A 23828-nucleotide genomic window follows, 5' to 3' on the forward strand; every position below is an offset into this window, starting at 1 on the left:
AGATAGAAGAAAAATTATGTGTTATAAGTGTAACAACTTAGGACACATTGCTTGGAATTTTCATGCACCTAATGATCAGTAGAATCCTAGAAGTAGAGCACCAATATGTCAATTATGCAACAACTTTGGACATACAGCAAAGTATTGCAGAATGGACAAAAACTTTGGAGATAGAAGGAATAATGGAAGAAACTTTGGGAACAAAAGGAATGATAGAAAGAATGTCGAAATTAACAAAAGGAATCATGAAAGGAACTCTAAAATTAATAGAGATAGTGACGAACAAAGAAACATTGTTAGTGAACTTCGATAAGAACTTGATGAGGCATTTGTAAAAGAAAATCTAGATGATAATGAGATAGGAAGGTCGAAGTCAGTTGTTGAATTTGATTCAACTAAGTTGAATTAAACTTGTTCACAACATCAGAATTTGAGAACTTCCTCTAGAGATCAAATTAGAGGTAGCAAAGTTGGGAAAAGGTGTATCTAGTTAAGTTTAGATGCTACCTAAGCTCACTTGTAATTTTGAGCTTATCTAAGAAAGTTATGAAGGAATTTAGAGTTACTGGTATTACAAAAAAGGTTAATTTTGTAGTAGAAGATAAAAATCATGTTTCTATAAAGAATTTCATATAGCAAAGTTTAGTAGAGTTTTTTCATGATGGATAATAGCTATGGAGAACCTCAAATGACATCTAACGATCAAATAAATGATCTTGAGTAGTTATTTGATTACAGAATGTAATTGATAGCTTTTTAATTTTTGCAAAGTATGCAATTAATGCAAGCTCAAGTTGATGGAATAAATGGAGTATAGAATTTATTTTCACTTCATTACAAACACATCCAAAGTGAAGAGCACTCAAAAGTGACTTGTCAGAGTGATTTCGAAGCAAACTCTATTTTTAGAAAGAGATATTTTATCATTTTTCCACATATTTGTTCAGTAAAAGTTCTTAAATCATGGATATGTCAGTAGAGCACAATGTTGAGAGCAAGGATTAACCTAAGTTGAAGGTTGTTTCTATAAAACATACTAAAGAAAACCCTAACTCAACATTATCTATCACTCCAAACAACATAGTATATCTTGAAGATGTTTGAGACTATTGGTAGTGAATTCATGAACAAGGATATGGAATTAGTTTTCAATCACGACATGATTGTGAAGCCTGGATTTGAAAATTTAAGGGAACTAGAACTATTCAAATATCATTTCTATCGTGAGTTAGACATAGATGAGTGGACACATATCATATTAAGTAGAATACATGATGGGAAACTATGGATGCAGGATAATGTAATTGATTTTTCTACTGACATTATTCATGAAGTAATTGGTCTTAGTAAACAAGGTAGTGTACCTATAGGTGAGAAAATAGTCAAGAAAAAAGTTAAGAGCTATACTAAAGTAGTGTATAATGGAAAGGCCATGGTGATCAGCACCATCAAGAAAGATTATGTAAGATTTTTGAGTAAAATCATTGCCTATTCTATATGTGCAAGCTCAAAAATCAATAAGCTATCAGTCAAATTCATCTATGCAAGTTATAAGATATGTGTAGAGAAGGAACAAGTGAATCTTAGTGAAATTCTATGAATGCAACTCTTAGAAAACCTAGAAAAGATCAAGAGGACAAAGAATGGTGTGTTTAAATTTTAGTCATTGATGAATCACATTTTCTTTCATGTACTTAAAAAATTTCCTTATTTATTAGTCATCGAGATAATGAGTAGTGATAGATGTACAATGGAGAAGATCACAAAAGTATGCAGAAGTCATCCTACAGATAAGATATTAGACAGTGGCAACTTGATAATGAGAACATTTCAAAATGAAATGAAACAAAGATTTAGAATTTCACCTATAATTGTAGATATATTTAAGGAAGACATTTGCATTATGGTTGATATAGATTTTACCTATATTCAAGTAGTGGAACCTTAGGAAACATTTCTTGATCCCTTGGGTTATGAATTGAATGATGATATAGTAGTTAGTTATATTGATTTATTATTGAAATTAGAGAAAAATAAAGAAAAATATAGATTTGGAACTTATGATGAGATCACCCAATCAACTCATCAAGAAACTTTAGAGAAATCATCACACAAGAAGATAGAGTCTATTATGAAGAAAGCCTTATCATAGGCCGATATGACTAAGAGTGAGTCTGAGACAGTCAGGCAAACTATGATGCAAGGAATACTAAATGTAAAACCTTTATCAGTATCTATTATAGAAACATATTTGGAGCAAAGCATTCCATATGCAGCAGTGTCAGATGTGCAGCCTAGTGAGCCTAAGAGAAAATTTGAAAGATTGGTGGAATTAGTGACCACTAAGACAAAGAGGGTAAAGCAACAAGCCACCAAACTAGGCAAAAGGTAGAACATTTTATTGAAAATTGTTGAATTTAGTGATGAATAAGAAGAAGAACAAGAAGTTAAGAAAGAAAAGAAAGTGATATAATCAAAGAAATCAACAGGCAAAGCTCGACAACCCTGGAAGTCGAAGATAGGGAAGATCAACATAATTATTGCTAATGAAGGTAATTTTGTTTAGATGAACAAATTTTATGATTTGTATAGTAGTTTTGAGAAGAATCAAATTGATATCTCTATTGTGAGATACATCATAGTAAACAATCTAAAATTGAAGGACATTGAGGGTGTAGTAAACTAGAAAGTCTATGAAAGACTCGTAGAGAAGAAGGCTCTCGCAAGAGAAGAAGATCTAGAAATTCGGAAGTCTATGCTTAGAACTATTTGCAAGTCTGATGATGAAGAAGAGATTAAGAGATTATTGAATAATCTTGCACCTTACTTAAGAAATAAAGTAAGACCATTTCTATTTATGGTGGGTGAAAAAGATAAGAAGTGAGACTGTGGTAGCAATTAGTCAGATGTTGATAGAGTCAAAGGTAACATCTCCTCCAACACCTAGAACCTTGGAAGTGTCAGTGAGTGGTGACACTATGTAGATAGAACAAAATAATTTTACCATTAACATTGATGATACTAATCCATTTGAAGGTTTCAAACTAAATGAACCAAATACCGAGGATATTGAAGACAAACTTGAGACAAATTGAAGAGGAGAAGAGGTTACTTGAAGAAGAGAAGAAGAAAATAGAAGAGGCCAAGTAGAAATTGCTTGAGGTTGAGAAGAAAGGAAAGGAAGAGGAGGAGGAGGAGAAGAGAATAGAAGAAGAAGAAATGAGAAAGAAAATAGAGGAAGATGAGAAGAAGAGATTGGAAGAGAAGAGAGAAAAGGAAAGAGAGGAAAGAGAAAAGAAAGAGGAAGAAGAGAGAAGAATAAAAGAGACAACTAAGAAAAAAAGGGAGGATGATACCAACAAAATCACTACAACAATAATGTTTGACCACTTTTGATGGTCTACCCTGTTAAAGGCTTTACACTATATCATGCTCGAAACTTGATCTTCACTCAGCACCTAAAGATTGCTCAACACCTATTAGAATTTTGACTCAGCACATACTATGGCTTGGCATATATAGTGTACTTTACTTCTATATGAAAATTTGTTAAGTATGTTGACAATCAATTGTGAAAACCAATTTGAGACCAACAATCTCCCCCTTTGACATGAGTGTCAAAAACACTTAACTAAGCATTATACTTGATCTTATGAGTACATTATTCAATCTGTTCAACATATATACAAAATTTCAAAAACTTTGTTCAAATTTTTTGTAAAGAAAAATATACCCCAAAATTCTTATAACTCCCCCTGAGCTGATGTGCCATTTCTATTCCTATAACCAAAATTCTTGTGTTGAATTTGTCTCATGTTGATGTATCTGATACTCTTTACCTTTTTCCTATTTCTATTTCTTGTGCCTACTTGCTAACCTATTCTGTCTATTCTATTTTCACTTATTCAACACTTGCAAATTTTTATTCATACCTCCCCTTTTATATGTCTCCCCCTTTTTTGGCTATCATAAGATATGTACAATCTTTCCCTCTTTATTCTCCAAAAGAATGAAAGAATGTAATTACTTAATATTCTCCCCTTTAGTTATTAATCTCCCCTTTATTTCATATCTCCCCTTTTTGACACTGATGTCAAAGGGTGCTAAGGGTTAAGACCATATTTCACCAAAAAATGTATTGTTCACCTCCATAATCATCTTAAGAGTTGCATCCCAATTATTTAAAGTAATTTCTAGCGATTTATGTTGGATGGTAATCTCTACAGAAAGATGTACAAGTCCTTCCATAGTAGAAAGATTAGGATCTTTCTTTAGAATAGTCTCAGCATAGGCTTGTTCTTTATGAAGTACTTCCAAGAATGGGGTTGTATCTACATCAATTTGGCCTTAATGTTGGCTTCTTCAGTTGTAAGTGTAGCTAATTCTTTTTGTATGTGAAGCACTTGGACAAAATGCCTCTCACTCTGAGCTGGGTCTTTTGGTAGTTGCATGCTAGAAATCTTTAGATTTCACTCCAGGCTTAGTATTCTTTGGCTTGTCTCTTGTGTGAAATAGGAAAAAGTAAACAACATTTTGTAAAATGAGAATACACTCTCAAGTATAATTTTTACCTTTTCAATCTATTTATCCAATGCTACCTATGACAGTGCTATTTCACTGCCTATTTTCTAATTGTCTTTTCCTTGGAATTTCTTCTCAAACCATTCCATAAGTTTTACATTAGTTTCTTGGTCTTCATTTGCTACCTTTTCTACAATTTTCAATAATTGTTCCATTATTGGCTTGTTCTCATCAGGTGACTACAAGCTGAAGGCATCCAAAAAGATGTCCTTGATCTCATGTGATGCTTGTTTTTTTTTATACTCCTTCCTAAGTATCTCTTGCCTTTTTCTCCTATTCAAAGCTTCCTACATCTTTGTAATGTGTTCAATGCTTTTTTTTTTTGAGTCATAACTAGGTATGACTATCTCTTCATCTAGCTTAGGGTCTCCATAGTGAAGTACCCTTGTCACCCTTGTTGAGCTTGAGCCTAATACAAAAATTTGCAATGGCATTGCATCAATGCTCAACTTCTGAAGGACTTGTGTAGGAGTGCCAGTAGTTGGTAGATTAACCAATGTTTGTATGATGGCCTTCTCCTCTTGTTTTGATGTGTCTTTTTCCTCATCTAATTTCCTTTGATTAATTACAACTAATTGGGGTGTACCTTATGTTTGTACTATAGGATCAAATGTAGCAATATGTCCTATTTTCTCTATTGATGTATCTTTGTCTACTTCTTTACTCAGCTTCTACTGCATAGTATCACCTTTTATAGTTGTGTCAACTATTGGAAATTGTGGTGGAAGCATTAGGAGTTGACCACTAGTAACTATATAGATGGTAGAAGTTGGTTCTTGTGGTTTCACCTTGTCTCTAATTGGTTCAACTACTACCTTTTTCAACTCATCCACATTCACCAATACAGGATTGTGCATAACTATGCTTGTATTGTTGATTGGTGAAGGATCTTCTTAAGATCCTCTGTAGTTAGTGGATTGATGTTCTGATAAGATTTTTTAGTAACATCCTTCATAGTTATAGTATCTATAGATGTGGTGAAGACATGAGGAGGGCTAGGGGGTGGTATTTGTGTGTCTTGCACACTCTAATATATTTTTTGCTCATCAACTATTGCCATGTCATCTTGTTTTTTTGTCTCCTCCTCTTCACCTTTTTCTTTCTCCTCTTCCTTTTTCTTCTCTTCTTCTCCTTTATCTTCTTCTTTCTTCTCTTTTTTTCCTTTTTTAGTTTCCTTTTCTTTCTCCTTCTCCTTCTCACTAGCCTCAGCCTTATTTGTTCCTACATACTTCTCTTCTTCTCCATCCTTGTCATCTATTATGTTATATATTGACTTCCACAATCTTGTGGGCTTATTGACAACTTCCTCAATTTTATTTTATAAAATGCTAAAGGCTCTATACTTTGGTGCAAACTTTCCCTGGTGTTTCTTACTGGCCTAATAAATTTGACTTCTAGTCAATTCTGGCATCACTTGTGCCAAAGTGGATTCTCTTATCTCATTTTCCATTTTCAAACAATAATGCCACTTATTTTCAACAATTTAATATAAATCTTTAGGCATTATATTGTCCAATTCAAGAGGAGTGTTCTTGAATTCTATCATCACGACATATATAGATTCATCTACTTTATTCTGATCCTCTCTACTTAATTTCTTGAAATTAATATTTTCAAATCAGAGAAGTCTACATTCCTAATATTTTCACAAATTTTATCAATATGTGACTTGGGAGGATAACTTACCACTCTAAACTGGCTAATGGTGTCTGATTATGTTCTTTCCTCATCCTTAGATTCTATTTATGCAACATATTTTCTTCCTTGTTTCTTTTGCACTTGACCAATCTACTCAGTATCCTTCTTCTTTTCTTCCACTTGCTCCTTGACCTTTTGAGTTGAGGCCCTTGTAGTGGCTGTTGTCACTAGTATTGTTGGCTTGTCTTGGGTGGTCTTTGCACCTTTCTTGGCTTTGGGATGGGCTTTAGGCTGAGCTTTGGCTTTTCTTTTTTTGGGCTCAGCTTGAGCTGGTGCTTCCCCATATTCTTCTTCCTCTAGACCTTCTTCTTTTTCTTTATCCTCTCTTAAGCCTTATGACAATTCCAGTGGGCCTTGTCCATGTTCATCTTCTTCATCATCATCATCCTCAACATCTTCTTCTTCTTTTCTTGCTGCCCCCTCAATACCTTCTCCAAATTTATTATCTTCTTCACTAAATTATCCTTCCTCTTTATTATAGAGGTTTTCTAGAGCTCCATATCAACCTTAGAAGACACAACATTATATGCCCCAAAATGGAGTGCCTCCTTATCAATTTCTTCTACAAGTAATGTTGTGATTGTTTTTGATGCTTCATCAATGTTTATCTCATATCCTAATGGCCTTATCCATCTAACCCTTGGAACTGCTACTTGGATATAAGTGTAATCAATATCAACTAAGAAGAAGATATCATTGATGTGTTGTTCCACTAGGGAAACTGGTATCCTCAGCCTTTTTTTCATGGATTTCTTAAAATCCTCAAAGTAAATTGTCATCAGGGAGTCAAAGTTGTCTCCCATTTGCTCAATATACTCATTAATTTGATTAATGGCTAACTTATCTAATTTGTAGTTAACTTTACCAAAAGAAGGGAATTCTTTCGTAACATAGAAACATATGAAGACAAGGACTAATCCAAACTTACACTGAGCACCTTTGGATCTTCTAATTACTCCCAGATTCTCCAAGATTTGTTATAACAATAACTCTATTAGATCATATGTATGATCTTTCTTGACAAGTTTGTAAGCCACATCCATAGCAATACATGGTACACTATTCAATTTACTTGATTGATAAAACTTGTGAGAAATGATTCTTACAGCAAAATCTAGAAGAGGATTTGTGATTGTATCAATGGTCATGCCCCTTTTATTCCATTTAGCTCGAGTGTTCTTTTCAATGGCTTCTTTAGAATCACTTCACAGGGCCTTGTGCCAATCTAGGGTTGGAAAACCTATAACCCTATGCACTATTCTCTTCATTATCTTCATGGGTCCTCCTTCTAACCACAAAAAACCATTATGTATTCTGCCAAGAACAATTCTTATCCACTTAGCTTTGAAAATTGTGAGAAAAACTAGGGCATGGATTAAATGCTTTTTCTCAACAATTTGAAATTCATCCTTCAATATTTTGTTATCTCACAGTTTATCATATGCATGAAAAACCTCAAGGTCTCCTATTGCTCCTATCTTACAATTGTAACACTTCCTCACATCCTGCACCATTACAACTTTGGGTGGAATAATGGAGAGTGTGCCAGCAGGATCGTTCTTATAGCCTACCTCTAGAATTGGCCTAAACTTTGGTTGTTTAACCTCATTACTAACCAACTGAACCTCAAAACCTTCCTTTTTCGTAGGGTTTTTGGAATTGGATGTCATTTTGTAAATCTAGGTTTTCAAAAGGTTTTAAACTTTAAAATTGCACTAAAATTGCACAACTCAACACTTGAAGAATACCTTAAATCAATTAAAAGGGTTGAACTTGGTTGAAATCTATGCAAAAGGCTTCAATGCTGCTCTTCAATCACTTTTGGGCTCTTCTCATTCTTGCTTTGGATTCAAAATGACAAGAAATGATTCAAAATTTGACCTTATATCCTCAGAAAATAGCGTTAAATGCTTAGTGCATTTACAACTGTACACTCAGCTCTTGAAGATCATAACTTGACATCAATTAGTTTTTCATCACTCAACTTCAACTAGATTTGTCCTTCACTAGGCTTCCATTGAAATTTCCCAACTCAACATCAACTATCAACTCAGTTGCAACTAACTACTTGGCATGCACTAACATTTACTCGGCATCTAAGGATAGCTCGACAACACTAGTAAAAACCTTGAATTTTAACTTGTGCATCTCTAATCATGTAGATTTCTTCTTTGTAGTACTTTTTTGTCTTGAGACTGATGTTTGATATAGCTTTGTATATCATTCACATACACCTATTCATGCTTAGTTGGATGAGGTGTGACCACGTGACCTTTTGGGTGAAGTGATCCCTTCATTTGATGAGTTGCGCTCATCCTTCTTCTTCCAAGTCTTGTTCACTTGTCTTCTAATGTATTAAACATCTACCTCCTCTTTTCCTTTGTTGACTTCTGACTTGGGTGCCTTTGACTTTGTTAGGCAATTCCTATTGATATGACCAGTCTTCAAGCAACTGAAACATGTGGTTTGACTTAACCATTTATTGTAGTTCCCTTTGAAATGTGTCCTTATGCAATTTTCAGGAATGTGTCCATATTCCTGATAGTAATGATAGTTATGCCTAGCGTTATAGTCCTAATTGTGGCAATGACCATGGTTACCTTCTCTTGTTGCATGATTTGATGTCCACATAGGCTTTCATCTACACTCAAATGATCTATGTCCATACTTCTTGCAATTGTAGCAGTGACTTTTAAATTTTGGTGTTTTGATAGTCCTATTCTTGCATTCATGTGCTCGATGTCCTTGTTTTTTGTACTTGTGACAGTAACTTGCATTCTTAGGCTTATCATGCTGATGGGCATTCTTGCTCTTATATACATTAGAAGTATGTCCCTTTTTACCATAGAAATGACAAGTAGTTTAGTGTTCTTACCTTTGTTACTCCTTTCTTCTGTAGTCTTGGATGATTCTCCATGTTCAGTGCTGATGTAACCAAGTCCTAAAGTATCATTATTGGCCCTTGGTGATTTTAGTAACTACACAAAGTACTTGATAGCCTCATTTGGTTTTTTGAAACTTTTTGCAACTTTCTTCTCTCTTTCTAAATCATTTTGTAGTTGGTCATTCTATATCTTCAATGTAGAGATCTCAATATCTTCCATATTCAGCTCATGATGTGCATTCATCATTTGACTTAAGGTGCCTAGCTGCATGTTTGAGATTCTTTCAAACACAATTGTCTTCTCCTCTAGTCTTTTGATAAGATTTATTTTGTCATCTTATATCATGGCCTTGTCTTCAATGGCTCTTTTCTTCTATTCAGTTACCTCACAAAGCATTATGGCTTGTGATTCTTGTTCAAGCTTGAGTATTCTGATTTCTTCTACTTGAGCTATGTTCTTCTCCATCAATTATGCTATTTTTGCATTAAATTCTTTAGAATCTCCATTGAAAAACACTTTTGTGGTATCAATCTCCTTGTAGTGTGTGTCATTTTCAGCTATGACTATGTCCTTCCTTCTTTTTAAGGATTTTCTCAATTCTTCTCTAGCTTCCTCCAAGTTGTGTAGAGCAAGGTGCATATCAATTACTTGATTCTCTATGATCTTCCCAAGTTTGAAGACTTCCATCTTCAGATCTTTTCTCTAAGTTGTTAGGCTTCTCCTTGTGAGAACCTTAGCTCTAATACCAATTGTTGGAATAATCAAATGGGAAGAATACTTTTGAGAGTGGGGGTGAATCAGAAGTATCACATTTTTAATCTTAGAAACTTTTAACTAAAAGTAAACTTCATGCATGTAAGCATATCAAACAACCATAAAGTAAACACATGCATCACAACACATAACACCAAATTTGGTAACCCAGAAACCCTCCAAAATAAGAAGGTAAAACTGGGGTGGGGATGATACCCACAAAATCACTATAGCAATAATGTTTGACTACTTCTGATGGTCTTCCCTATTAAAGGCCTACCCTCTTAAAGGCTTTACACTATATCAATAGTGACCTATTTAAAGGATTTACAAATACTTTACATGAAATGTCATCCTGTTAAAGGATTTTATCACCTTTTCAAATGATCTACAACCTAGCTGTTAAGCTAACCTATCAACATAAGATTTCCCTTCTAATACAATTGCTAGAGAGTATTAGACTAATAATCTTGATAGCTTACAATCCTTGATTACTGAATTAAAGGACTTGATCTACTCTCTCAAATCTTGATCCTCTGAGATCTAATATTTATTTGATTCTCTTAATTTGTTTTGATCAACTAAATACTACAATGCTGCTCTGTTCCTTTAAGTCTTTTCACTCTTTCCTCTGAATTTCACTATATTTTACCCTTACACTTCTCTCATCCACTCATACAATGAGGTTCCATCCTCCTTTTAAAGATATCAAAGACTTAAGGTTAGGTATGGATCTACAATCCATATTGAATCTTTAATTCCCGCTCTTTCCTTGAACTTTTCTTATTGGTTGCATGCCTTCTCCATTTTTCTTATCGATTGCATGTTGATTGCATAGGAAATATAAAATATTTGTTCTTATCTTTAATATCCTTCGAGATTCTTATATGTCAGCCCAAAAAAAAAGGTTTACATATGATTTTGTGAAGGCACAAACTCATATGTTGATTCTATGTTACTCATCACATACTGAATTATTGGTGCTCAACACATATATGATTCTGGTTTCCTTAGCACCTATTACATTCTAGCTTTCTTGGCATCAACTGTGACTCGGTGCTTACATATCACTCGGCTAATGTGGTTCACTTGATACCTAAAGTCACTTGGCACTTGTATCATGCTCGGAACTTGATCTTCACTCGACACCTAAAGATTTCTCAATGCCTATTAGAATTCTAGCTCGACACATACTATGGCTCAACATATATATTGTACTTAGCTTCTATATGAAAATTGGTTAAGTGTGTTGACACTCAATTATCAAAACCAATTTGAGACCAATAGAAATCAATAGTTAGATAGAAGGAAAGATGAGTGAGCTAGAGGCTTTATCTAGCTAGATCTAGCATCCATCTTGCAAAGTTGATGATTTTGAAGGACAAGTGGCCAGTATTCACAATTATATCAAGAAATTGGAACTTTAGAAGGAACAAATTTTGAAGAGGATATCAAATTTTAAAGAGTCTATTACTCTAAAAGTATCTTGTGTTGATAAATAGTTGGAGAAATGTGTCAAGGAAAAGGATACATATTCTAACTTTTTGTATTCAGATCTTAATGCAGTTGAGATTGCATCATATGCTTTATGTGCAATTCTCACCTCAGTTAAATCCACCAAGGAAACATGGACTAAGAGCATGGATAGTCTGAAGGAAAACTTTGATGATTGCATGAAGATCATATCAGCATAAGGACAACATTTTTGATATTTTTGGATAGTTTCTAACATTTTGACCTTTGTCATTGATGTCAAAGGGGGAGTAGTTGCAGAAAATTGGAAAGTTCTTGAACTGTCAAAAGGGGAGAATATTGTAAGTACATGATGTGAAACATATTATAAGGGGGAGCATATGTAAAGTTGGACAAATTGTAATAAGATGTAATGTAATGTGTCGCTTATTTTTTTTTGTCTTAAGTTTTTGTCACTTAGCAAATGTTCCCTATTCTATTGCCATCAATGCCAAAGGGGGAGACTATTGATAGTTGGCTAATAAAGATATGTAATTTTTGTTATTTATCATAACACATGATGTACATGCTTATAGGAAACCTTAGAAATAAATATACTTAGTGTTTGCTAATCAAAAAATTGTCTAAGTATAGAATTTGGTTTACAGCAATGTATTGTTTTGCCTATAACTTGTTATTGATGTCATATTATGACTAGAAAAGTTAGATGGAGATAGTATACATGTGACATGTATAACCTCAGAAGTTAGTATAGACATTATAGAATAGAGATAATCATTTTTTAGCAAAACAAGACAATGAAATTGAAGGAAAGAGTTATTTTGTTTTCAAGATAATTACTTGTCCAATTAGTGCCAACATCCTAGATGTTTACTCTAAGTTGGAAAATTGGATTGTGGTCTTAGCTGACCTAGCATAAATTTGTATAAAGGCATGGTATTTATGCAATGGACATTTTGTGATAAGAAGTGTGCTATCATGTAATTGTGATGTTGAGCACTTGTATGCGAACTTCTGTGAAAGCCAATAGGTGAAGTTTTGTACAAGCTATTTTGTGATCCAAGATTGAGCTAAAGATTAGAGATCAGTCAAGGAAGAAGATATAGTACTTATATTCTACATATTTCATTACTTGATTGGCTAGTGAGTTCTTCTTGTAATTTGAAGTGCATGTGTTGGGTAGTGGGCTCATCTTGTATCTACTATACCTCAACTCCTAACAAGGTTGGAATCTCCTAACAGGGATTCAAAGTCTCCTAATAGGGGCTCCTTATATTAGATTTTCTCATTGACTCCTAATGAGATCCATCCTCTAACAAGGAACTTATATATCAGTATATTATCTCTAGTGGGTATCATCCCCACTGGAGTTTTCCCTTGGTTAGGGTTTCCCTAGTTAACAAAGTATGGTGTTATGAGTTATCTTTGTGCATTGTTATTGTTACTATTCAGAATTACTTTTTTTTTTTTTATGCATGGTTTAAAGTAAGAAATAATATCCAGTTGGCAACTAAAGTTTGTAGATTACTAATTCACACCCCACCCCGCCCCCCCCCCCCCCCCCCCCCCCCGAGTAATCCCTATTTCTAACAAAACTTGTTTGGGCAAATAGTGGGCACTTTTCAGTTTGATCCAAACTTTTTGAGAAGTGTTTTGACTACCCTCTTAGATGCTCTCCAATCCTTTGGTGTTGCATTTTGAATTCAAAATGCTTCAATTCTAATTTAGTTTTGTGTCTTCTTTTCTTATTTGTTTTGGTCAATAGTTGTGTTTGGAAATGCATTGGTGTCAGAATGTTTGGTTAGTCTTTTGTTGTGATCTTTGTGATCCTTGTATGTTGTATGTCATGTGCATTCATACTTGTTTTTAAAAAAAAAATCTTGTCTTGTATTTCATCCTTGTTCCAAGGATGTCTGGACAAGGCATAACATGTATCAAGGCATAAATACCAGGATAACCCCCGAGTGTGATCTTATGAAAATAAACAATGATGGTACATTGTAGGCTAAAAGTGTCTAGTAGGATAAGCACAAAGGCTATCAACACCTTAGACCAACAAAGTATACCCACAAGAAAAAAACATGTGAAACCTGCCCCATGCTCTCAATCTTCTAGTCCATGACATCCTTGAAAGACTATTAGGGGGAGAACACCCAACAAAGAAATTGTCATAGACAACATACAAAGAAGTTAAAGTTCATAAGGGCTCAACAAGTTTAATGTTTAAGTGCATGTGTGTAATTCACAAGGCTATTTCTTCAAGACTTGAACCTAATAGTGAGAAATATCATAACATCCTAGACTATAGTTAAGGTATCCAAAAAGTGTTGAGAAACACTCAATGTCAAGGTAGGTAGTGTTGAGAAACATTGTTTTGCATGAGTTGCCAAAGAAATCCTAATGCATAAGGAGACCATGATAAGCTAAGTAGTTGTGCCCTTGAGACGAGGACAAGAGATAATTCCAAGCTAGGAATTGGAGTTGTGAAATGAATGAGTGAGATTGATAGACATAGGTGTGAGGGTCTCAAGTAGCACTTATTTCCAAGTTTTCACCACTTGATAGATTTTTTTAGGACTTTTTTCAAATTTTACTGTATTTTTTGAATTTTTTTTTCAATTATTAATACATCAAAGCGCCTATTGCTAGGTTTTCACTAAGATGATCATTTTTTCTAGGACATTTTCTCATTTTTAAGATTTTTTTAGGATCAATAGATATATACAGATAGCTGAGCTATGAGCCTTAAGAATAGAATTTCATCAGATGTAAAATGTTGATAGGCTAAGAAAGCTATTCCCCTTTAAGAATAGAAAGTTGATAGGCACCAGATCCAAATATTATTGTGACAATGTAAGGACCCAACCAGTTAGGCTCGAATTTCCCTTTATGTTCCTTGTTTTCTTGATTTGTGGGGTTTTCTCAAAGCACAAGATCAGCCACTTGGAAGTCATGCGGATGGACCTTTTTGTTGTAGGTAGTGGACATCCATTTTTATAAGCCCTCATATGATCAAAAGAAGCCTTGCAGTGCTCATCGAGGGTTTCTAGCTCATGTATTCTCATAGCCCTATGGTTTTCATCAGTTATCAACCCATGTAGGGAGAATTGTAGTGAGGGAATCTTGACTTTTAAGGGTGATAAAACCTCAGAACCATAGACTAATCAAAAAGGTGTATCCTCTATAGGAGTACGTATAGTGGTCCTATAAGCCCATAGTGTCAGATTGATTTGAAAGTGCCAATCTCTACTTGATTTGTGAATTGTTTTGTGTAGGATTTTGATAAATGTCTTATTAGAGGCATCAACTTGGTCATTCCCTTGGGGATTGTAGATTGAGGACTAGTGTTGTTTAATCCTAAATTTCTTACAAAGTTTTTTAAGGTCCTTATTTTTGAACTATCCTCTATTATTAGTAATAATGGAGGATGAGATGTCATAGCAACAAATAATGTGGTTGAGAAAAAATATGGCAACATGCTTTCTTGTAGCATCAGATAAAGGTACAACTTCAACCCATTTTGTAAATTATTTAGTCACTATGATGATAAACTTGTGGCCACTAGATGAACTTAGATGAATCTTCCCTACCAAATCAAAGGCCCACTGCTAGAAAGGCCAATATTTAATAGAAGGTATAAGCTCACATCTAGGAGCATGAATCAAGTTACCATGTAACTAATATTTCTTGGAAGATTTGGCATATTGAACAATGTCAGCCTCTATGGTAGGCCAATAGTAGCCTGCCCTAAGTAGTTTTTGAGTAAGTGCAAGGCCATTAGAGTGTGCCCTACAAATGTTGTCGTGGACTTCAGCTAATGCCTTTTTGGACTCTTCTAGTTCTAGACACCTAAGAAGTGTTCCTTCTAGACATTTCCTATACAAGTCACCAAAGACCAAGGTGTAGTGTGAGGCATTGTGAGGGAGTTGGCATTTTTGGTTTCATGTGAGATTTTTAGGAATGATTACATCGCGCAAGTAGGAAAAAATGGTGGAGTAAGGTGAGGAGTCATGATTGAGAACAATGAAAATAAAATTATTTTTGGATAAGTCATATTTGGGGTGATGTAACTCTTCCACCAGGAACTCAAAATGTGATTCATGTTCTTGTAACTAAAGGATAGATGCTAGGATCGCCATAACATTTGCAGCCTTATTTTCTACTCTAGGAATTTGTTGAAATGTCACAAATGTGAAGTAGTTCCATAGAACATCAATCGATTCTTGTAGGGTACCAACTTGTCATCTTTGGTTTGATAATCATTATTAACTTGGTTAATAACAAGTTGGGAGTCTCCATAGATGTGCATCTCTATGATCCTCCATTCTAAAGCCATTTTAATCCCATTAGTTAAGGCCTCATATTCTGCTATATTATTAGTGCATGGAAATAAGAGTATACAGGACTTAGGGATTGTATATCCATGAGGAGTGACAAACAAGATTCTTGCACTAGCTCCATTCTGGGTGTGAGAGTTGTCAAAGAACATCTCCCATGTTCTTTTAGTGACATACGTGATGGAAGCATCAGGAAATTCAATCTGCATAGGAACAATATCTTGTAATGGAAAATTAGTAAGTTGATCAGCTATGGCATGCCCCTTGATAGCTTTGTGTTTGACGTACTAAATGTCAAATTTAGAGAGAATCATCATCCATTTAGAAAGGTGACTAGTAAGCACAACTTTACTTGGTAATTATTTGAGGGGATCAATTTTCACATTAGATGCACTGTGTGGGCCAACATGTAGTGACTAAGTTTTTGGGAGGAAAATACCAAAGTGTGACTGATATAGTAAATAACACATTCTTTTCCATTCTCATCACTTTGTGCTAATAGTGCTCCTAGGTAAGAATCTGTAGTTGAGATGTATAGTATCAAAGGTTTTCCTGGTATGTGTGGCATCAATACTAGAGGTTTAGCCAAATACCCTCTAATTTTTTCTAAGCTTTCTTGACATTCCTCATTTTAGATACACATGGATCCTTTGTGCAAGTTCTTGTTGAAGCATTGCACTTTATCAGCTAGCTAAGAAATTAACCTCCTAATGGATTACAAATCTCTCTGAAGACTTCTTAATTGACTGATATTCCTAGAAGGAGGAATTTCCATGATGGCTTGCACATTTTTGGGATAAAATTCAATGCCTTTTTTTTGATATGATGTAACCTAACAATTTTCTTGATGTGACACCAAAGGCACACTTTTTGGGATTTAACCTAAGATGAAATTGTTCCATGCACTCCAATATCAAACTAAGGCCATCAAGATGTATATCTCTTTTTTCAAATTTGGCCAATGTGTCATCAGTATAGTCTCCCATATTTTTGTGCACCATATCATGGAAGATGGTGGCCATGGCTCATTGATAGGTAGCTTCTACATTCTTTAGCCCAAAGGGCATGACATTCCAACAAAAGGTACTCTATGCACATGTAAAGGCTATTTTTTTCTGATCTCCAGGGGAAATTTTGATTTGATTGTAACCTGAGAAGCCATCCATTAAAGAATATATTTCATAATCCATGGTCATTTCCACTATCATGTCTATGTTAGGCAGTGGAAAATCATTCTTAGGGCATGTTTTGTTTAAGTCTCTAAAATTGGTGCACACATGAATGGACTTGTCATGTTTGGACTTAGGTACAATGTTGGAGATCCACTCTGCATAATCAATAACTCTAATGAAGTTTGCACTTAAGAGATTTTTTAGTCTTTCTTTAACCAAGAGAGAAATATGTGGATGTTTTTTCCTCAACTTTTGTTTAATGGGCTTGACACTAGAAGCAATAAATAGATGATGCATAATTAGATCAGTGTCAAAGCTAGACATATTTGAATAGGTCTAGATCAGTGTCAAGGCTAGGCATATTTGAATAGGTCCATACGAAGTTGATCTATTTTCCTTGGAAAAACCTACTAAAGTTATCCTTTTCTTTCACTAATAGAGATTGAGCCACATGAATTATTTTGGGAGACTCTTTTGTACCCAAGTTAATAGGTTGTATGGGTTTGTGAGAACCAAAGATCTATCCTAAAAATAGCTTGGCAGACTACTAAGTACCTGATTCTTAGGTGCCTCAAAGAGGTTTTCACCCTTAGATATGTCTTTGTTTATACTTTTTGGGGGTTCAAACACCACCACAAAGTTGTTTTTTACATCTAACTACTTTTTTTTTTTTTTTTTTTTGATTTTATGACTGAGGTACTTGATATTTGTTTATTTCATGTCAAGCATGGGTTCACTAGTGGAAGATATCATAGGTTCAATGGCATTGAGGTAGCAAGTGATCTCATGGTCATTCTGAAAAGATGATAGTTTTGGTCTTTGGTGTTGAGCAAACCAATCTATGAGATCAGGGTGGATTAATGAAAGGGACATAGAGGCTTCAAGGTTGTTGATATGAAAGGAGTCATTTCTAGTGACATGAGAGGTCAAGCCTATAGTGAAAATTCTAGAGGAATCCAAATGAGGAATAAACCTAGAGGGATCAACGTGATCCACTAAAAAAGATTGTGAACCAAACTCATTAGACCCTAGACTAGACTCTTCGACTACATTTTCTCGGGTGGCATAGGTATGGATGACATCCACTTCTAATTTACAAGATGCATTTGAGAGACTTTCCCATTCATAGTCTAGTTCCTAGTGATCAAGTGAACAATGTTCTCTCTTATCCTTCCTTTATTAGGATCTTCATGGTCAGATTCATCAAGTTCATATTGTCTAGAGGTGGAAGCCTCAACATCATTAGAGGTGAACATATGTTCTTCTCCCTAAAGTAGGGAAATAGGAGGCATGAAATCTTCATTGTGTAGAGTAGTAGCAACAAAAGGTGGGTCATCATCCTCTGATTCAATAAATGTGAGATCTCTTCTATTAAATCTTGGTAATTCATCTTCTAGCCTAAAGCCTAGGCCAGTAGTATCTCTATTTTTGTGACCATCAATATTACATTAGCGTTCTATGAGAGCTTTCTTATTACAAGTTAAGGACCATTGGCCATGATAGCCCACATTTTTTAGAAATTTGTAGTCATTTCCATAACACTTAGGAGATATAGGAGTAGTAACCATGACTTCCTCTACATCTTCCTCTTACTTATAAATCCAATCTCTTATATCTTGATCATCTTTTTATGCTTCTAAGGGAATAGAGGATTGAACATAAGTGCCAAAAATGTTCATAGAAGAATTTGAGGGCTTCAATTTTTCATAAGGTTTCCTATAAGATAGGGGAGAAACTAGTAGATCAGTAATGGAGTCTAGAGTGTACTCACCCATACCAAGGCTCATAATTTTTAATTTATGTTCACACTCTTGGAGAGACAGTTTGAGTGCATAGGAAGAGAAATTATGAGGAACGAGCATTTTAGTTGTAGACAATGTGTTGATAGACATTGAATTGTCTCCGAGAATGACTATTTCAGTACCATTGAAAGGAAACTTTATATATTGATGTCACTACCTACATGTCATGAATCCAAGGTCTTCCTAGCAATAAATTATATGCCAGTGGGATGTATAAAACTTGGAAGATCGCATTTTTTCAACAAGATAAACATGGTTTGGTAGCACAATAAGAACTTTAGAAGGTCATTCAACCTCATCATAGGCTTTGATGGTGATCTTATGCCTAGGGTCAATAGAAAATTTAGACATGCCTCGATATTGAATAAAATTGAAAGAGATGATGTTTAACCGTACACCATTTTTTGTCAAGACTTAGTGAATGTGAGTACAAAATAGTTGGACTCGTATGTGTAGGGAAAGATCATGGGGATGAGTAAGTAACTTGTCATCTTCTTCAGAGAATGTCAGGCAATGTGGTGAGAAGATGCGGTTCACCATAGCTTGAAATCTCTTAGCATCAATATCATTGGGGACATTGGTTGTATGTAAAGCTTTCTCAATAATTTCCTTGTACAAGGGATATAGTTATAGCAACTCAAAGATTGATATTTGCATCAAGGTTCTTTGTAACTAACTAACAAGGTCATAGCTAGATATAGTTGGGGTAGCTACTTGTTTGGGGATGAGGCATTCTTAGGATCATTTTTAACTTTAAAGACAACTTTAGATTGCCCCTAGTGATAGCATTAAGTGTCTCACCATGCAAGGAGGAAGGTTCCACCACTCTAAGAACTACCTTAGGACAAGTGTCTGTATGTTGTTGTTGAGAACTATTTGTTTTTAGGACTAACTTAGGTCTTTCATCATCCATATCATAATTGGGTTCCTTGTCAAATTTAGGACCCATCGTGCAAAGGTATTCAATAGGTTCTAGCATGTTTATGACATAGTCAGTGTGAGTGTAGATGTAGTTAATCTTTGCATCATGATTTTTCTTGTTAGCCTTGGATGATTATCCTTTTTTCATATTCTAGTAATGGTTGTTTGAAGGCTTGTGATGGTAATTTATTACTAAGCCATTTATTATGAATTTTTTGGCATTGATGAGATCTTGAATAACATCTTTGAGTTTGAAGCAATTTCCAGTCTTATGGCCTTGACTCCTATAATAATTGTAGAAATGGTCTTCTCTCCACCAATTAGGTTTGATGGGTGGGTCATAGGGTTAGGAGTAGTCTAGGAGCATGACAAGTTTATTTACAAGCAAGGTCTTCAAGACCAATTCATAAAATTCTACCATAGGTGTGTAAACATATTTTGGCTTTGAAATGTTTTTAGTTTTATCAAATGTTTGAGACTTTGAAGTTTCTTGTTGTTTTGTAGCGTAAATAACATTGGAAAGGTTAAAGGTTTATTCCTTGTTCTTAGGAGCATCCACTACTCCATCATTGACAACATATTTGTTCTTATTCCAAGCCTTGTTTTTGTCTTTACCATTCCCATTGCCATTTTTTTCTTTATTCAAGACAATGCCACCTTTTCTAATAGAAAGATCCTCAATGAAATATATGCTTCCAACCATGGCATTGAAGGATGTGAAAAATTATTTTTTGAGATCGAAGTAGAGTTCAAGAACAAATGTGTTGACAAAAATGGAAATCTTCTTAGTCTTAGGAATTTCCCAAGGGTACCTAGAATGTAAAGATCTCCATCATTGGAGGTATGTTGCAAAGGATTCGCCTTTTTTATGCTTAATGTTGCACAAATCCAACATTGTGATATGATGTTGAATTTTGTAAGAATACTGTTGGATGAAGCTTTGTGTGAGTTCATCAAATGTCTTGAGAGGGGGTGACAATTATGTAAACCATTCCATGGCTTGGCCCCTCAAGCTCCTAGGAAACAACCTCATAAGGTACATGTCTTCATGCATGAAGTTCATACTAAGAGTGTACAAGTACCTTACATGGTCATGAGGATCACCATTTCCATCATATTTATCATATTTGGGAATTTCTATATCCCTAGGAAACCGGACCATATAAAGACTCTTGTTAAAAGGAAGATCACATATTGATTCAATAAAGGAGGTTTTGGGTTGTTCCTTGGAAACTTGTAGTTCTGAGAGTTGATTTTTGAGTTCTTGCATCTCCTCTCACAAGATCTTAGTTTTAATAGGTTCTCATTTTTGGATTATTCTTTGCACATCGAAATCCTAAGGGAGTTTCCATCCCTTCTCTATAATGTATTGAAAGTATTGGTCCTCATTTTGTTCCAAGGCTTTGAGCAACCTCATCTTGTTGAAATCTCATAGGATGTTCCCTAGTGATTTCATCATTGTTTTCACTTTCATGATGTGATTGTGAGTTTCTAGGTGGGGATGGACACCATCTGTCATTTATTCTAGGATTTCTAAGGGGTGTATTATTTCCATCGTTTCCACCAAGAGGAATGTTATCAAAGGGATTGTTATAGTAGCCATGTCTATTTTCAGCATTATGAGCATGACTTCATGCAAGGTAGGAGAATCCCCAAAGGAGATGTTCTAGCCCCCAGGAAACAAACACACAATGGAAACAATACAACAAAGTAACAATAATGCAAGATCTGATACCAAATAACAACTCTTTATTCATAAAATAACTTATCACATGCAATATGCTTAGCTATAAGGCCTTTCGAGTTAGGTCCAAATACAAACAACAATTACAATACCAGTTCTATAAGATCCCACAAGATAGAATTACCACACACCAAATTCTAGCTAGTCTAGATCCACAACTAGATAATAACACCAAGAAGAATTCACAATTGTACCCTCAAGTCCACCAAGCAATCCTCTAGTTCCTAAGTTGCAACCCTAGCTCTTCAAATTTTACATCTATGCTTCATCCCCTTCTCCAATCTGGAATGAATCATCCTCATCATAATCCAAAAGACTCTAAAATATCGCTTACTTATACCCAACTAAGCCACAAGTCAACCTAGTTCATTACAAACTAAATTAAATCCCTTACATTAAATATAGGTCAAGGCATAAGTTGGCTACAATACTAAATTAAATACCCATACATAAATTAAATGCCAAAAGTTAGCTCATAGACAACTCGACACCAACAAAAACCATGACCAAGATGAGTATCAGCAAAACCAAGCCAAGCACCAGTAAATTCCCAAGCATTATTGAGTTCTAGAGAGCATGTCGAGTTCCTAGACCATGTCGAGCACTAGTAATTGTTGAGCTCCACAACTTTAAGCCAAAATCCCTCCAAACATGTAGGATTGCAAGCAAGCCCAGGATGATCCTGCATCAAACAACCTTCACTCTGATACCACCTTACACAATGCAAGGTAGGAGAATCCCCAAGGAAGATGTTCTAGCCCCCAAGAAACAACCACACAACAAAAATAATACAACAATGCAAGATTTGATTCCAAATCAAAACTCTTTATTTATAAAGTAACTAATCACATGCAATATGCTCGACTGTAAGGCCTTCTAGGTTAGGGTCAAATACAAACAACAATTACAATACCAATTCTACAAGATCCCATAAGATCTAATCACTACACACCAAATTCTAGCTAGTCCAAATCCACAACTAGATAAGAACACCAAGAAGAATTCACACTTGTACCCTTAGGTCGACCAAGCAATCCTCTGGGTCCTAAGTCGCAATCGTAGCTCTTAAAAATTCACATCTACACTTCATCCCCCTTCTCTAATCTAGAATGAATCATACTCATCATAATCCAAAAGACTCTACAAGAACCCTTAGTTATACCCAACTAAGCCACAAGTCAGCCTAGTTCATTACAAACTAAATTAAATCCCTTACATTAAATATAGGTCGAGCCACAAGTCAACTACAACACTAACTTAAATACCCATACATAAATTAAATGCCAAAAGTCAGCTCACAGACAACTCAACACCAACAAAAACCAAGACCAATCTAAGTGTCAGCAAAACCAAGCTAAACACCAATAAATTCCCAAGCATTTTTGAGTTCCAAAGACCATGTCAAGTTCCCAGACCATACTAAGTTCCATAGACCATGCTAAGTTCCCAAACCATGTCGAGTTCCTAGACCATACTAAGTACCAATATCTACCTAGCTCCACAACTTTAAGCCAAAATCCCTCCAAACATGCAAGATTACAAGAAATCCTAGGATATGTCTTTGTTTAATAGGATGAGAAATGTATTTTAGACTTAAAGCTTGTAGGGTCAAGAAATAGAGTAAGCGAGTGGCTTGTCAAGAGTGCTGAAGAATTTTTATCACTGACAACTTAAACCAAGAGAGCAAAGAAGAAGCTCGATAGTAAGTAGCTAGCATAGAAAGGTAACTAGATTTTGACAAATGACCATTAGTGATGTTTTCAAGCTTACATCTGATAAACTAAGCCCATCTTTTCAACTTAGAACAATACCTAACATGAATATTTTTTACCAAATTTAGGTAGGATGAAGTGATGACACCCCAAAATCAACTAAGATGTAATTTTGACTCTATTTTACAAGCAACAAACATCAGGCTATATTTCTCAAAGAAGTAGGTGATATCAGGACAATAGAATGTATCATATGATATACTTCACAACAATAGGTTGATACTTTTCTTCCAGATGATAGTTTCCTACAATGAGTATGATAAAATTCACCAGTGTCAAGTGATAGACTTTACAATAGGCAAGTGATACTTTTTTAGTACGAAATGTCGTACGATATTTCTGAAAAGGTTGTGTTATAAAGGGCTAGTGAACTATGAAAAAGGCAATTTTGAGCTAAAAAAACTTATATTTCAGGTTGATTATCGAAGGTTTTTAGACCAAAATGTGATGCCCTCAATTTTAAGTAGAGAACAACATGGTTTACAAATAGTAAGGGTAATTCACATGTCTCAAATAACTGAACAAGGGACAAAGGAACCTCTCCAACACATAATTGTGATATCAAAGCAAATTCCTACTAATGATAGTGAGATGTTTGTTTTTCAAGAATGTTTACATGGGTCTATTCACATTTGAAGACATATTCCAAGAAAGGTCTACCTAGGAGTCACAATTCATTACTCAACAACT

This window comes from Cupressus sempervirens, chromosome 1 (genome assembly GCF_028749045.1).
Source record: "Cupressus sempervirens isolate cs-2001-9-10 chromosome 1, ASM2874904v1, whole genome shotgun sequence".
In the NCBI taxonomy this organism is placed as follows: Eukaryota; Viridiplantae; Streptophyta; class Pinopsida; order Cupressales; family Cupressaceae; genus Cupressus; species Cupressus sempervirens.